A 13,123-nucleotide genomic window follows, 5' to 3' on the forward strand; every position below is an offset into this window, starting at 1 on the left:
AATCAGATTTTTTTTTTTTTTTGAAAATCAGATTTTTGAACTTGAGGAATACAGACTGTATGGAACAGAAGCTGGGTGGGTCACGTTGGAGTAGCAGAGTTGATTTCCCATCTTCATTGGAGGAGGTCTGGCCAGCTGGGCTTGTCACCTATCCCAATTGCCCTGAGCCAAGACAGGTTTTGAATCAGACCCCTTTTCACAGGGGGCGCTAACTTGCCTCTTCCCATTGGTTTCAGGGAGAGAGGAAGGGAGATTTGCCAGGAATAGCAGGGAGTCTGACACTCAAATTTTTATCTTTCCGAAATGCTTGGTTCCCTTTAGAATCTAACATAAGGAAGAGCATTATTTTATCACTTCGTACTGAAGTGAATTCAGAATGAGTTGAGAACATGTGTGTTTTAAACATTCATAGTCATGACTTAAAATCTAAAACAGAAATTTTTGAGGCCACCCAGATAATAGTTCTGTTCTTCCTGGAAGGGGAGATAGTAGGGGAGAAAAGTAAGATTTCAGTAAACATCTTCCTCCTGTGCAGAAGCGCCTGGCCTGGGACTCAGACAGGATTAAATGAGTCAGGCTTCCATTTATTACGGTATATTACAAACATTTTTCAGCATTCAGAAGTGACTGGTGTCTCTGTGGATTTGGCCAGTTCCTGGCAATTATGCACTTGGCCGCTAGTGTAAGCCAGGCTGCCAAATCCCTGGAATGATGACCCACGTCTGAGCGGCTCTCCGTCTCGGATGGATGTTGTTCAACACCGTGTTCCTTCCCAAGGTGGCCAAATCCTGTTGACCAGAAAGGATACAGCCATGTCCCTGTGCCCCCTTCAGCATGCGCGGCCAACATCCAAGGGAACAAGCATTGATTTTACAGTGTGTCTGCTGCTTGGTCCAGGGTTAGTTTGTGCTTAGTGCCTTAATCAGAAATCTCATTCAAACCAACCTCTCTGATGGATTACTAGAAAACACTAATTCTCAAAGAGACTGTTAAGTCTGGAGTCCTGGCCAGATCCCAAATGGAGTAATGATATTCCCCATCTGAAGTATCTTTCCAGGCTTACCTGAGTGAATGTTAGACAACCTGTCCAGATTGTAGTGGGTTCGTTCTTATTGGAGGCCTGACCCTTCATTAGGAGGAGGGTCTGTCACCTGGTATAGGCTCTCTAGCCAAGGCACTGGGAAAAATGCCTTTCTGGAGCTTCAGCAAGGACTGTCTTGGTGTATACAACGGGGGCTCATTTGTGTGCTTGATGAGGCAGAAACTGTTTGATTTGTAACAACTAATAGTCGCTGAATGAATAAAGAAAGGGGTGTAAGTCTACCCTTCAGTACGCAGTAAATGTCATCATGTCCTTTTTTTTTTTTTTTCCAAGCTCTGGCAAGTGTTGTTAATGAAAAATTTTGCTTGGCTTATTTTTCACCAGTCTGTTCTGGCTGTTTCTAATGATATCAGAGTCACCTGGATCAATGATTGCCAGTGTATATACTCTGTAGTATTTTCCACACGCTGTATCCAGTTCCATATTACTGCCGCTATAGTGGTGGACACCAGTTTTGGCCAACATGGTGTAGTACTCTATTTCAGATTTCCTCAAAGCTGGGAAATTGTTAGCAACAATGACCAACTTTGCTTTGCCCTGTGTGATCATCTTCAGAGTCTGCTTGTACCCCAGCATGTACTTTCCCCTTTTCATAACAAGTGGGAGCCTACAGTTGATGGACTCCAGAGATTTTTTAATCTTCTTTGCTGTCACCATCTTTCTGCCTTAGGTGTAGATGACCTTCAACCTAGACCACAGAGGACAGGACAAGAGGCTTAGGGCTTGGAGGTACAAACAACAACTGTACAGGGATTCTCCTGCTGCCCAAACCTCTGCCTCAGGGAGCCCACTTCTTGTCCATTCTTTATTCCCTTTGATTTGTTCATTTTCTTTTAACTCAGTGTAGGCAGAGAACGATTGCCTTGCATCAAGTGTGAGGCCCTGAGTTCAATACCAGCCCCACCCAAACACACACTTGCACAGGGACACACACGCACGCACACAAGCACACAATGAGAGGACAGTTCAAGGAATTTCTCTACTCCACACGCAGGTGGAAGAGGGTGTGACCACTGGTGTGCACTTTCACGGCACTCGTCTCTAACCTTCCCCACGGGCTTCACTATCCCGCAGACACAGGCCCCTGCCCGCTTGCTGGCTGGTGGCCTGGCCGCTCTGCAGCTGTGTCACGATGTGGCCACAAGAGTGCTCACCTCCTTTCTTTTACTCTGACGGAGGTGACCCCTCTTCTTCCTCTACTCCTCCTCCTCCTTCTCTTTCTCCTTCTTCTTTCATTTCCCTTTCCCCTTCTCCCACTTCCTTTCCCTCTTTCTCTCTCTTCCTTCTCCTTCTCATTCTTCTTTTTCTCCTCCTCCTCCTCCTCTTCTTCCTCCTTATCCTTATCCTTATTCTTATTCTTATTCCAGTACTGGGGATTGAACTTTGCACTGAGCTATATCCCCAGTCCTTTTTAATTTTTTAGAGGCAAGGCTGAGATAGAACTTCTGACTGTCCTGCCTCAGCCTCCCAGGTGCTGGGATTATAGATGTGCTTCACAAGGCCCGCTGGGAGGCATCTGTTCTATAAGGCAGACTCCTTTTCTTCTGTAGATGTGTGACGCATCAGAAATTCCTCTGTTGTCTGCCTTTTTGTCACTATGGGCTTCTTCAGAGTCCATAGAGGAGTCATTTCTATAATATTCAAACAGACAAACACCAACACCAAGTATAGTCTTGTGTTCCTTTGACCCTCACAGCCAAGTTTTTCAGTAGAAAGTTCTATACTCAGGGTCTCTATTTTCTCACTCTTTGTGAAATTAAACAAAGAAAAAATTGTTCAGAAGTAGAATACAAAATGAGAACAACAGACATATAGCCTCCCTTTAAGATAAGAATCAGAGTTTTTCCCCTTTCCTTGTTAGCTGGATGTTTTGGGATAAGAACCTAAACTCCAAATCAGATACATTTTGTGTTCTCAGATCTTTCTGTTGGCAAAACCTCTTGACCACAAAGGACAAAAACAGAGTCAGTCTTACTACAAGGTTTACTCATAACCCAAGAGGAAGAGCCATTTGAGCCCCCTTTTTTCTCCATAGAGTGGAGTTTGCTTTAGGGTTGATGGACTGACCCATGAAAAGAAATGGTGGGTCTGGAACTGAACCTGTTGGTGGAATGTACCAGCAAGAAGTTGGCTGGACTTCCTTCTTCCTGGGAAGATGTCCGGCACACTGGTAAAGGGAGTACTTCCACACCCTTTGTTCCTCTGGCATGAGAGCCTTCTATTAAGTCACTTCTGACCGCTCTACCACTGCCCCAAATCCAAAGCACCGCACCATGCCTGCTGGACTGGGTGTCATCCCCCCCGCTTGGAGCTCTCTCCATTGCTTGGGCACTGTTCTCCCCACACTGGTGAAGGTCACCGCAGTGCCACCCTCTTCCACATCCTGTCCCCATCTCATGTGACCTCGCTGGTATTTTATCCTGATGACAGATTACTACTTCAAATGTTTTCTGCCTCAGTTCTTTTTTTTTTTTTTCTGTCTTTTTGAGACAGGGTCTCGCTATGCAGTTCAGGCTGACCTTGAGCTCACTTTGTAGCCAAGGCTGGTCTCGAACTCGAAACGATCCTCCTGCCTCAGCCTCCCCAGTGCTGGGATTATAGGCATGCGCCACCGCTTCCAGCTTCTGCCTCAGTTCTTAAGAAGCAGTCTGTCCTGGCTCCATTGCTCAGACTCCAGCTCCAATTCATGGTCCTCGCTGGCATCTCCTCTCACCCCGCATCCTCTCCCTTGGCGGTTATACTGCTCTTGTGACTTCAACTGCCAATCAGCTGATGAGCCCTAATCTCCACCAAGGGCTCTATCTGGCTTCTGAGTCCCAGACCCGTGTGGACAACTCCATCTCACCTTCAGAGGCCCCAGGCACAGGACAAGCTTGGACAACACTGTAGTTCTTGTCTCTCCCTCGAACTGGCTCCTCCTCTGTCTCCCATCACCCCAGCTGAGAGTTATTCCAGCTCTTCTCTTCCCATCATTGTCATATTTCAGGGTGACTGAGAGTTGCCTTTCCACTCTTTATCCCTGCCGCTTTGACCCATTTCCCTCCACCCCCATGGCTACTTCCCCAGGGCTGACTTTATCATTTCTCACTCTGAGTTGCCCTGTCTGCCTGCTTGCTCCAGGTCATGTGCTTCTTCAGCGCATTCTCCGGTTGCATGAATATGTTGATGATGCCAGAGGAATCATTACAAGATAATTTCCGATCATGTCCACTTCCTTGCTGAATACCTTTATTTTTTTGAATGCCTTTTTTAGTTCCCTGCTGATCTCATTGTGAAGTTCAAACTTTCAGCATGACATGAAAGTAGTCATAGTCCACCCTTCCTAAACTATTCAGCTTAGCTGTCTTAGGCATCCCAAACTCAAAGTCTAGCAATGAAGGGGGACCAGAGGGACTGTCATGAACTGGGGAGCTCGTGCCTCCAAGGAGAGTGCAGTGACTGCTAGCAGCTGAACGTTTTTGTTCTGCTCCCCTGAACTCATGTGTTGATATCTTGACTCCCAGTTGATATTAGTAGGTCAAGCTTTTGGTAGGTGAATGCATCCTAAGAGTGGAACCCTCATGACTGGGATTACTGCCCTTGTTAAAGAGACTCTGGAAAGCTGAGGCAGGAGGACTGCACATTCAAACCCAGGTTGGGCAACTGAGTGATTTATTGAGACCCTGCCTCAAAAAAAGGGGGGGAGGGTGAGGTAACTCTGGGAAACGGTCCTGGATTCAATTCCCAGTACTGAAAAAAAAAATTAGAGGCTGTAGAGAGCACTGTCTCCCTGTCTACCATGTGAGGCACAGCAAGAAGACAGGAAGATGGCTTCCAGGTAGCAGGAAGCAGGAAGCAGCTCTCACCAGATGCATCTTCTCGGTCCTCCATCTTGGACTTCCCAGTCTCCAGAACGGTGGGGAATAAATGTTTGTCCTTTAGGTCATCCAATCTTTGGTATTTCTGTTTAAGAAATTTGAGTGGACAAACACGACTGCTTGGGCTCTGGCCAAGTTTTGCGGGATGGGAATTTGGGTCCAATGTGGTCAAATTAACTTCTATTTTTTTTCATAAGCTGTATTTGTATGTCAAACTTTCTATTTATTAAGTGTTGGAAACAAATTTTAAAAATTAAAGAACACTATGGTAGTGTGTGTGTGTGCGTGTGTGTGTGTGTGTGTGTGTGTGTGTGTGTATGGTGTTAGGGATTGAATTGAACTACTCTCGCCTGCCCTTTATTTTGAGCTAGGGTCTCACTAAGTCTCTAAGTTGCCCAGGTTGAGATCAAACTCATGCTCTTACTGCCTCAGTTTCCCAGAGTTCTGGGATTACAGGTGTGCACTACTACACCTGGCTTAGTAGTCCATTTTGAAAGTGCAAACAGAACAAATGCTTGACCTGTGTACCAGACTAAGCACACCCGTGTAAGATTGTGCAGATGGACGCTTGTTTCTAGAATCTCCTGCTCTATCCTGCACCTTACCACATGGAACAGCTAGACATGGGGTCTGCGTCCTTTCCTTCACTTTAGCTTGGCTTGTTCCACTTGGAATGCCTTTTCTTCTCCCCTAGTTCCTTCCACCCCTCTTGTGCCTAGACTCTCCTCATAAATCCTCTCTCTCTGGGATCTTCTTGACATCCTTTCAGTGACTTTGGGGAGAGTCTGCCCCTAGTGCCCACACGGATTCTGCGCAACTTTCTGTAGCACTGTTTGTTTCCATCATGCCGCCTTTAGACTCTACATCCCACAAGGACTTGCTCCATGACGTACTCACCCATGTGTCTTCAAGGCCTCATGCAGCAATGGCAACCTAGCAGACTCTCACAAGTGTTTGCTGAATGACCCAGCTAGATAGTACTCTATTGCTAAGATGGATATTTTCTAAAAGCTAGACTCATTTTAATTAAAAAAAAAATTCCAAAATGACACTTTACAGTTGAAAACTTAATACCATTCCAAGATCATCACAAGCATTGGTGCCTCTTTTGGAAGCTATCTGAACACGGTCCCCAACAAAGTGTCCCTCACCCCCAAGTATTCATGCTTTTGTGTGATTCCCACCTCTAAAATCGAGGCTGGCCTGTGACTTGCTCTTTGACCAGTAAAACGGGGTGGAAATGATGCTGAATGATTTCTAAGGCTGAGTCCTTCTGCCTGGTGTCTTGGAATGCTTGTTCCTGAGACACTGTCTCTGGGACTCCCGCTATGTGCCAGTGGCGTTCAGGTCTCAGGATGAGGCCATGTGCAGGCCACATACATAGACCCCAGCTGGCTTGGCTGTCAGCCAGGAGCTAGTGTCAGCTGCCGTCATGTAGGGCAGCATGCTGAACAGCAAACCCAGTGGAGTTTTCATCTGTAACTTGATCCTCCAGCTCATGGCGGCATCCTCAGGTGAGACCTGCCCAGCTGGACCCAGCCAACCCACAGAGCTGTGGGGTAGACTAATAAAATCAGGTTTTAAGCCAATAAGTTTCGGAGTGCTTGTCAGGTAGCAAAGGATAGCCAGGACACCTTTGAAGGGAGTGAAATATTATGCTTGAAATTATTAAGTCAAGAAGAGTTTAAACTCCCTGGCAGCAGCTGACCTTGGAGATCTATGCTACTTTATTTCACAAGTAACCTGTAGCCCTCATGCTTCTGTGACTATTCTTAAACATGGGGTTGCCTTGGGTAATTATATACGATTTATATATTAGCATATTTACCTTGAAAAACGTAGTTAAACTCTCTGCAAGTTCATCCCCATCAAATCTTCATGCAGTGAATAACACAGTGATAAAAAATGGCAGTAAATCTCATTCTACAGGAGCCAATGTGTTGCTCATTGTATTAGAATGGGGTCACAGAAGAACAGTTTTATGATACTTTCTACACAGCCGTCACTCTCCAGGGAAATAACCTAGGGCAGGTTTTTGCCAGTAGCCTTCATTTAGTTTCTGCCTGTTGGATACGTCTCCATTTTTGCATTAAGCTGTAATTTACATACAATAAAACTTATTCTTTTTAGTATACAGCAATACAAGTGTGGGACAATATAGGCACCACCAAAATCCGGTGCCATCACTCCCAAAATCTCTTTGCCACTTTATCATTAAGCCTCTCCCCACTCCAGAGGACACTGATCTTTGCAAAAACAGTTTATGCAGATGAAATTTGTAGAATATAAGATTAACCATTTTAATGTCAACAAGTCAGTAGCTTTTAGTACATTCACCATGTCAGGCGGTTACCACCTCCACCTGCGTCCAAAACATTTCCTTTACTCCAAAGTGAACTCCTTACGGCTTTCTCCCCAGCGCTCTGTCCCTGTGCCTGGCTGCCAGCGATGTGCATTCTGGCTCCCTGGATTTTTCTATGTTGAATATTCCGTATAAAAGGATTCATAGAATATGTGACCTTTTCTGTCTGGCTTCTTTGACATAGCACGAAGTTTTGGAGGTTCCTTTACATGATAGTATGAATCAGTGTTTCATTCTCTTTCTGGATAAGTAATATTTCACCATATCGATAAATAAGATTAGGTTTTAAAAACTTTTTTTGGCCTCCTAATTTTACCTCTGCAAGAACATCATATAATTTTTTTGTCTTATTAGTGCATGTTTGCAGTACATAATGATTATATTCATTGTGAGGAGTTGGTACGTGTATATAATACATCTTTTTTTGTGCTCTCTCTCTCTCGTTCTCCCCCTCTATCTCTGTCTGTTTCTCTCTCCCTCTCTCTTCCATTTCTGGGGCTTGTCACCGCCTGACCGTTCCAGGCATGTGCGCTACTACCGAGCCATGTATCCACTGTCTCTGTAGGTTCTGTCTGTTGAGAGAGCATACAGGTGTCCGCCGACGTGTCTATCATGTACGAAGATTTTTCCTCAGAGTTCTGTGCTGGGGTGCTATTTAGGAGTCAGAACTCATGAGTATCCTGCTCCTTGCTGCTTGGTGAATTTCCTCACACAGACCCTAGGCCTTGCTCGAGGCTGGACATTCAACAGTAGCCGCCATCATTTTAAGGCTGAAGTATTCAGTCTGTGACCTGTGGCTGCATGCTAGTACGCAGCCCCAGAAGAGTGTATATTTTTGTCATTACTGTATAACCTTGGCCGATGTTTTTCACGACTCAGCTGCACGATGCGCAAGCTCAGATGTAAAGGGGTGCGCTGTGGCTGAGGGCAGTGCTTACTCTGTCTCCTGCGCCCGCTACACATTGCAGAACGGAAACGCACGTGATCAGGCGTTACCTGTGCTTGTGCGTCATGCTGGGTACCACATAGCAATGACCGATGACAAGGTTTCAACCTGTCTCAGGTGTGTGTGCCTGTGAACACAGGCATTTATTATTATTAAGTGGACCTATAAGCTTTCTTATTAAACTCGGATTTGTGTTATTTCATAAAATAATTTAATAAGTTAATTACTGCTAATACAACCACCATTGTTAATTCCCTACCACTTTGTTTGTAACTCTGTGTTGTCTGTATTGTGCTTGTGATATGTTGTAAAATGTTGTATGTCTTTTAATGTTTCCCTCCTTAAAAAAAAAAAAAAGTTAATTACTGCTTCTACACATGAACTATATTATATATTCTGTGTGCAGCCCAAGACAATCCCTTTCCCCACAGCGTGGTCCAGGCCGGGGCCCTATGCTTAAAGGAAGTGTTGGTGTGAAATTAGTGAATACTATTGTTTGGTTTTTCACTTTACCTCAGATTCTTTACTTTAAAAGTAGTTTGAAGTCGAGCGTGGCGGCGCACACCTGTAATCCCAGGACTTGGGAGGCTGAGGCAGGAGGATTGCTGCGAGTTCGAGACCAGCCTGGGCTACAAAGTGAGTGCAAGGCAGGCCTGAACTGCAGAGCTAGGCCCTGCCTCAAAAAGACAACAATAAAGTAGTTTGAAGTAAGATTTGTGAAGAAACTGGGATCCTTAAATTCCCCCCGTGCGCCGCCGAAGAGAAGAGGAAAAGGATGGGCCAGAGGCCGACAGCTAGAGGCAGAAGTGGGGGAGGTGCAGGGGGCGGTGCAAAGAGGGGACAGGGCAGCGATGAGCAGATGCCACGGGGGCGAGGGACCACGCGCTCCTCAAGAGGTCCTTCGAGATCTTTCTTTCTTCGGCAGCTTCCTCAGAGGCCTCACAACTGGCCTCTGGCGACATCAAGCACCCGCCGCCCCTCTGGGACACATTTGCTGGGCTACAGCAAGCGTCGGTCGTGGGTCCCTCCACAGGGCTCTTCCCACAACCTTTCTGGAGACTCTGCCTCTGCAGCAGTCCTCAGTCCGGTCCAGGAGGAGGGCCCTGCTGAGACGCAATGCAAGTCTGACCCTGCGCATGCGCAAACAAATGCACCATTCTTCTCCGTAGGTCACCCGCCCATGCTTGGAGAGTCACCCTTGTGCTATTCCTGGATACTGCAGCCTAAGTCCCCTAAAGGCTCTTCCAGATGGCGTATGTTTGCCTATTCATGATTTCTGTCTCCACAGAGCAGGTTGAGCTGGTGACATCAAAGGCCACTGGCACCGGAAGTGGCCAGCAGCAGGTGGGTAACACTCAAGGTGGATAATGGCAGAAAATGGCTGAGAGCCACAGAGAATCGCTGGGAGCCGCCCTGTTCCCTGCGGGAAGAGGTCCCGAGGGCTGCTGTAGCTGCTAGCTGTACCGCCAGGACTGTGAGGGCAAGGGCTGGGCGTGGCTGGCTTTCAAAGCTCAGGGTTATTAACAAGAAGAGCTACACGTTGTCTACTTGCGATTTCTATAAGAGTTGGGCAAAATAACCTTCAGCCCACTGATCCTAGTAGGAGGAGAGAGGCAGCCAGTGACTTGGGAGAACATGCCGGACACCGGAGCTTCCACCTGCATTGGTACAAGTGCCCACCCATATGTAGGTGAGAACGTGTCAACACACAGAAGTCTCCTGAGTGAGGCTCCCTGGGTCCTGGCCCAGCACGCTCAGGAGGGCTTGCTAGTTAGCCACGAGGAAGCAGGTAGGCCCAAAGGGACTGTTAGTCAGAGATCACTGTGGCTGGAGGCCAGGCAGAGATTCAGCTCCTCAGCAAGTGCTGGCCTGGAAGTCATCAGAGGACAAAATGGAACAGCAGCACAACTCAGAATATGTGGTAGCCGGCCCGATGAGGGCGCCAGGGACAAGATGCCTTCTCTGGGTGTCTTGAGGCTGCACAAGCCCAGGAGTTTAGAAACCTGGGAACAAGGAAAGAGATAAGAAAATCCTGAACAGATCTTAAGCTTGAAGTTCTAACCATAGCTGACATTAGCTAGGCCTGTAGAGCTGTCCAGCAGTATTAGGGAGGCATAGGTTCTAGGACTCCCACAGATACCAAAATCTAGGGCTGGTAATAAGAAATGGTATAGTTTTTGCATAGAACTTAGTCACATTCTCCTATGCACTTAAAGTCACATCTGTATTACTTATAATACCTGGTAGGATTGAAATAATAAGTTGTTATTCAGTATTATTCAAGGGATAATGACAAGAAAAAAACTGTACATGTTCATTACAGATATGGTGCTTTGCCTGAGTATTTTTGATCCATACTTGATTGAAGCCCGAGATACAGAAACCTAGAATAGGAAGGGCTGACTAATTCTTCCAGCAGGCGGACTTGGAGCTTGAGCTAGAGGTTATGTGTGGTAGACTTACTATCTCCTGCATCTGTGTGTTTTCCCCTGGCAAAGAGGGAGGCATCTTAGTACCTTCCTCTTCAGGTGATTGTGAGGCATAAACATGGTCCAGTGGTTAGGTCCATGCTTGGCACATAGCAAGCCTTCAGTAAATGTTGGCTTCTGTTCTCTGCAGAACTGATACATCCAGACATACCACGAGGAAAAAACAGAAACAAAAGGTGATAAGCCAACAAAGACATAGCTTGCAGACTTCCCTAATCTAGCTTTTTTTTTTTGAGACAGATCTCTCTATGTAGTTCAGGCTCACTTTGAGCTCACTATGTAGCCCAGCTGGCCTCAAACTCATGGCGATCCTCCTGACTCAGCCTCCAAAGTGTTGGGATCACAGGCATGTGCCACCATGCCCAGCCAGGCTTCTTTATTCTAGTTCTGTGGAATTGCACAGGTGGACTAGGAAATCAGACTTCCTGACCTTTAGAGTTTCTGGTTTGTCACAAACTTCTGTCTGTCCCTACTGTGGCCGATAAAGCAAAAGCTAAAATATTGGTTACATGCTGAGCACCGGTCAGTGGCGATGGCTGGCTATTTTAGACAAGGTTTTACAGGTTTGTACCCGACGAGCAACCTTGCAACTTACCTTTAACTTTGTGTGGTTATGGGTTTAACCGTATCAACTTACTCAATGTATAGTGTGTCTACAGCTCTCTCTTTCTCTCTCTCTCTCCCCATATGTGTTCTATGTAAAAAATACATCCTGTTCAGCCTTGCCTTTTGGCAATTGAAGAGATTGCTGGCCAATTTGATAATAGCATATCACTGTAGGTATGTTATTGTTAGGGATTAAGAGCCAAAATATATAATATGTGATACAGTTTTCCTTGCCACTTCTTTGCTCATTCTTACACTGCCCGTAATAACATTTTTAGGTTTATTAATGAAATTCTTCATCTTTCACAGTTCGGTACGTACGGCTAGCGTCTGCCAATGTCTATTATAACAACGTGCGGTTGGCGCTCAGCCAGCTCCTTATCTGTGTGATCGTCTTGCAGAGACTTGGCCGCCTTCCCCACGATGGGCTCCCGTTCACGGAGTCCTCTGTCCCTCGCTGTTTTTACTCATTATGCAAAAGTTCCAGACCTTAATTTTGTGACGAAAGCTGAGTGCCTGGCCTGATCTTCCAGTATCAAACCAAAATAAACAAAAACCACAGAAAGCCCTTCAAGGAAATTTGCATTGCATCGGGAACAGAAAGCTTTCTGTGTCATATCAAGTCCTCTCTAGGAAGTGCCCAGAAACTCCCCCGCCGCCTCCATGCACACAAGCTTGGTTTAGGAGTTAGGTTAAGATGGTGTTCATTGCTTTTGGATAGTATTTCCCAGAACTCAGATGTTTTTCTCTGTTTTGATGTGTGTGTGTATTTAATGTTTTTTTTTTTCTTCCAAAATACTCACGCTTTTCCACCATGCTAAAATAATTTGTGACTAAATTTCACAGTGAAGAACTTGGAAGCCCTTTTGTTCTGCAGTGCGTGTGAATACCAGGCCCCTTGTTGTCCTCTGGGACCACAAGCTGGGAAATAAAGTACCTAGTGGGGCTCTGCTGGCTCCCAGCTCTGATGGAAGCAAACCTCACAAGAAAGACACCTTCAGAGGCTGTGGCAGGTTTCTCTCAGGAGATGAGAATCAGTAAGTTATTTTGAAGCGGTCTATCCACAAGTTTAATCTATACAGTAGCTATTGTTTTCTTTTAGGTTGCTTGATGTTAGGGCTTATGTTTAGATGTCCCCCCAAAGCCTCATTCCGTCATAGGTGAGGCTTTTCAGAGGTGGCTCATCTAGAGTGTGTGACCCTGGGATTAAGGATGTGTGATTACTAAATTAGACCACGGCTCAGTTTGGCATAGTTCTGGGGAGGATTAAGGGTGTCCCAGCCTGGGTGTGAGTGCTACCCCAGGGTGGTTACCCTGGACCCAAAAAATAAGGGCAGAAAAAAATCTGTTGCTTGTCACTTGCTGCTTGCTACTTGCTGCCTTCTGCCTGCCCTGCTTTGCCATGAACTGTTTCTCCTCTGCTATCCCTCTGCCATGCCACTCTGCCTCGGAGCCAGCCAACTGTGAATTGAAACCTCCACAAACTGTGAGCTAAAATAAACCTTTCCTCCTTCAACTTTGGGTGTTGGGTATTTTGTCTCAGCACTGAGGAAAAGTAACCCAGACTCTTGGGAACCCCTGAGCAGTCCGGAATTGATCTGTAAGCTCCACGTGTTCCAGCGTCATAAGAATAGGAAAATGAGTGAGACACAAGGTGAAGAGACAACAGCCAAGGAGGAGAAAGCGATGTGGTACTTGTGCTTCTTTTTTTTTTTTTTTTTTTTGGTTGGACGGGGAATTATCATAAGTTATTCTAGCAAA

The 13,123-nt window shown here is 46.0% G+C and overlaps 1 long non-coding RNA gene and 1 pseudogene across 1 annotated transcript in view; one reads left to right on the forward strand and one right to left on the reverse strand.

Annotated features, from left to right (window-relative positions):
* Positions 1 to 1,412: 1,412 nt before the first annotated feature.
* LOC102004569 lies at positions 1,413 to 1,759 on the reverse strand (annotated as a pseudogene).
* A 7,720-nt stretch (positions 1,760 to 9,479) lies between these two features.
* Positions 9,480 to 13,123, forward strand: part of LOC102004903 — a 14,763-nt gene continuing 11,119 nt past the window's right edge. The window contains exons 1-3 of the long non-coding RNA XR_259760.1: positions 9,480 to 9,611; positions 12,209 to 12,399; positions 12,906 to 13,053. This is a non-coding gene — a long non-coding RNA (uncharacterized LOC102004903). The remainder of the gene's footprint in view (positions 9,612 to 12,208; positions 12,400 to 12,905; positions 13,054 to 13,123) is intronic.

Source organism: Chinchilla lanigera, unplaced genomic scaffold (assembly GCF_000276665.1).
Source record: "Chinchilla lanigera isolate Chin_1 unplaced genomic scaffold, ChiLan1.0 scaffold00008, whole genome shotgun sequence".
Taxonomy (NCBI): Eukaryota; Metazoa; Chordata; class Mammalia; order Rodentia; family Chinchillidae; genus Chinchilla; species Chinchilla lanigera.